Here is a 3,786-nt window from a genome sequence, read left to right as displayed (position 1 = left end):
GAGGGTTAAATGAGACTGACTAACAAAAGGGAACATGGGCAAAGTATAGGTTCTTCACACTATGCAAAATCGTTGGTCTCGTGAGATGTGGAGAACTTTTTCAAAGAGGATACAGAAGGGAAACATCTTTCCCTCTATGTTCCAGTGAGTGATACACCCTCCTGATCCTGAAGAACAAAAATAATCTCTCATCACATCACAAAATCTGATTCTTCAGCAGGCAGGTTGAACCCCGATGGTCAGCCGCCCACCTGCCTTCATCCCTACTGCAAAGGACCCGGAACAGGCCTTTGGGCTCACATGGACATTGTAGGGTCCTGAGAAAGGAAAGGTTTTAAACAAAGAAGTGACAAAAACACTCTCATCATGGAGCTCCAACCCATCCTATGCATTCCCTCATTCACTGCCATTGCTGTTTCATGTAACTTTCATTCAGCTATACAACAAATGCTTCTTAAGAGTAGTTATCGGGGCAAAACTTCTTTGCAGTGACAATTGCTTGTTTCTGTGTCAATGGTAAAAATCAAAACCTGCTCAGTGAGCCAATACCCTAAAACCATAACCACTGACATTTGTGGAGCAGGGGGAGAACAAAGCGACCTGCGTGGTCGGATGTGGTAGCAATCAGGTAAACTTAGAAGCAAACTTCATTGGTTGTTTTGACATGGAGACAAGTTGTTTCTCTAACTTAAGCTTAGTAAAATTGATTTTACTTAACGAATCCACAGAAAACTTGTGTGGGGTGGAGAGGTGGGGAAATGAGAAGTGAAAACATAAAGAAAAAGGAATTTTATGCAGCAGAAAGAAAGAAGGAGCTCCTACCCTTTGCAACAGCATGGATGAAACTGGAAAGCATTATGCTGAGTGAAATAAGCCAGGTGTTGAAAGACAAATACCATATGATCTCACCTTTAACAGGAAGCTAAACAACAAAACAGACAAGCAAGCAAAATAAAAACAAAGACACTGAAATAGAGAACAGGGGGACAGCGACCAGAGGGGAGAGGGGAGGGAATTTCAGGGGAAAAGGGGAAGGATTTACAGGAACTAGTAAAAAGGACACATTAACAAAAACTAAGGTGGGGGGTGGAAATGGGAGGGAGGTGGGGAGCATGGGGTGGGGTGGGCTGGGATGGGAGAAATAGAAAACTGTACTTGAACAATAATTAAATTTAAAATTTTTTTAAAGAAGAAAAAGGATAAACACGCACATGTGAGGACAAAGGAAGGTAGAAAGTCCACATTTGAAAATTGAAAACTAACAACAACATTCCTGATAGTTTTAATTCTTCTAGACATATTGACAGACTTAACCTCTGCTTAATAGCTGAATAATGTGAACACTGAAGAAGAGAAAACACAGCCATTGAAACTGAAAACTAACTTAGGTCAAGATTTTCTGACACCCTACCTCCCTCCACTTGGATCAGCAAGCATCTCTGAAAGATTTCAGAGATGTTTTCCACCACCGTAAGCACTGAGTGGCCAGTGTCTTAGGTCAGGGATTAGTGCTCTCTCTCCATTCACAGAAGTTCAGTGCCTTCTGCCTAAACTTCCCCGAATCCCCCGGCAGAGACCCAGACAGTGCCCCCGCTCTTTCCCTGATTCTCCAGCATGTCATTGCTGTCTCTTTCATCTGAGAGACTTACCACCTTATTTTAATTTGGAGAAATTGTCCCCAAATGAAATCTCAGGGTATTACTAGTGAAGTGTTCAATAGAAGTTCAGTAAAACCACTGGAGATGTCTTTAATGAATAAATAAATAAATAAATAAATAAAAGCAGCCCCTTTCAGAGTAGATCAGGATCGGGGTCTCCGTGTAAACCTGCCAGACCAGCTGATCGAAGCCGGCACACCCGTCTCTCACACCTGAACACACACCCAGCCGCACACCCGGAACTTCTGCACAGCAGGGTAGGTGGTCAGCCGAGGGGCCGCAAGCCTTTCTCTGGAGACAGTGGTCCTCCAATGCACCTGTGCTTCACAGCTTCTGTCCACCGTCATCACAAGAGGGAGGTCATGGGGCTTAACGTTATAGAGCACATTTGAGAACAAAAAACAAAAAAAAAAAGAAAAGAAAAACACTGCAGTCAATATAGACCTAGATACATTGGCTTACTTGCTCTTTATAAGAACCCAAACTAGTTTTTCCTATGTTAGTGAGGAGAAAACCACAGGAAAGTGGAATAACATGTCCACCACAGTCACACAGTGAGCAGCTGAGCTAGGGTATGAATTGAGTGCCAATGCCTCTGCTTTTTGGGGAGTGGTGGGGAGGAAAATGCTTTATTATTACACAGAGGGTGTCACAGGCTCCTGAGGTCACCGGGGCACTTTTCAAGAAGGCCTCATGTAGGACATCAAAACAGCCCATGGGGCTCCTGGAGCCACTGGCCTGGGCACAAGGTGGAATCTTCCCATGATGCAACTGTGAACTGTTCTAGGGACCCAAAAGCAGCCAGCCAGGAGGGTCTGACTAGCTGTTTTGTGGAATTAATTCACGGTGGAAAAACGTTCAGTTACCTGGGACACAAAGTCTCGCTCCAGGTTCTCTATCAGGAGGTCTGCCGGCTTCTGCTCGTAGGCCTTGTAGGTCGCCAGGTACTGCCCAGCCCCCTCCAGGCTCCAGGCAGGGACCAGGGTGCAGTTGGCCAGGAAACACACTTCAGCAGCTCCTTGAGGGCTGCTGAGGATCTTTCACGTCCATGTGGGTGAGCAGGACCCGTGGGGGCGCTCTTCCCAGGCTCCACAGACACTCGGGGTTCTAGCCTGGGTGGAAGTGAGTTGTGGTGGTGGCAGTGGTGGTGGCTAAGGAGGAGGGCACAGGTGCTCTGGCCCAGCATGCAGTCAGGAACCACGTTGCCAAATTCTCTGGGCACATGGCACATGAACTTCAGCCTCTTCCAGGGGCTCACAATGAAACTGTTGGATTTTGCTTCTAGTTTGAGGGCGTGGGGGTAAGGAGGTCTCTTCTGCCTGGGGTTCTGGCCCTGTGGGGTGCGGGGCTCCAGCCCCACCTGCGAGTCCAGAGATGGCACACTCCGAGTAGGTGTGAAGAGCTGCCAGGGCTGAGGTCTCTGTGGTGGGATGGCTCTGAATAAGGGTTTGGCCCAGCGGGAAGGACCTCACTCACCCAGTGTCTGAGGAATCTCTTCCCTGTGGGTGGCCCAGCAGGCTGCCACACTCCCTCTTCCTCCATCCCAAGGTTATTCTGGGGCCACCTCACCCCTGAGCCTTGGGAAAAAGACGGGAGGGGGATCCAGGTGTCCCCTGCCAGCCTGGGCCTGATGCCTCTGCTGTTGAAATTGCCATCTTGATTGGCCCTACTGTACTGTCCCAGCTCTCAAAGCAAAACTGCCCCCCCTCAACTCTCACAGATACCAGAGTTGTCTCCTCATGGTTGAGAAGACAGGGATTGTTTGCAATATGTATCCATTCAGTCCAAACTTAAGTTAATTCATGGCCCATCATGAGGAGTCTTCCAATAGAGAGGGGTCCTCAGATGAAATCCATCTTTCTAGTTTGAAAGGATTTCTTTCTGTAGCCAGAGAGTTTTTCACACACCATGTTGGTTTGCAGTTTCTCTCCTTCCAAGATGGTCCTTGTGTAGGTATCTGGGAGGCAAAACGTGTCTGGGACACGCTTCGTGGTCTCCCCTTGGACACGCCTGGCCTCACTGGAGGCTTGCTGTGGAGTGGGGCAAGAGTAGGCGGGATGACTAGCACTGTGTGTAATAGGACTTCCAGTTACTGGTTTTCTAGAACTGAGTCCTGATCCATTAGGAT

At 47.8% G+C, this 3,786-nt stretch overlaps 1 pseudogene; it reads right to left on the bottom strand.

Annotated features, from left to right (window-relative positions):
- Nucleotides 1-2,225: 2,225 nt before the first annotated feature.
- Nucleotides 2,226-3,212, bottom strand: LOC128625819 (DNA excision repair protein ERCC-1-like; annotated as a pseudogene).
- Nucleotides 3,213-3,786: the final 574 nt, after the last annotated feature.

The sequence above is a fragment of the Artibeus jamaicensis genome, unplaced genomic scaffold (assembly GCF_021234435.1).
Source record: "Artibeus jamaicensis isolate MK-2021 breed Jamaican fruit bat unplaced genomic scaffold, CSHL_Jam_final contig_923, whole genome shotgun sequence".
In the NCBI taxonomy this organism is placed as follows: domain Eukaryota; kingdom Metazoa; phylum Chordata; class Mammalia; order Chiroptera; family Phyllostomidae; genus Artibeus; species Artibeus jamaicensis.
The sequence above is the reverse complement of the archived record's forward strand: the minus strand, read 5'-3'. Positions and strand labels throughout refer to the sequence as shown.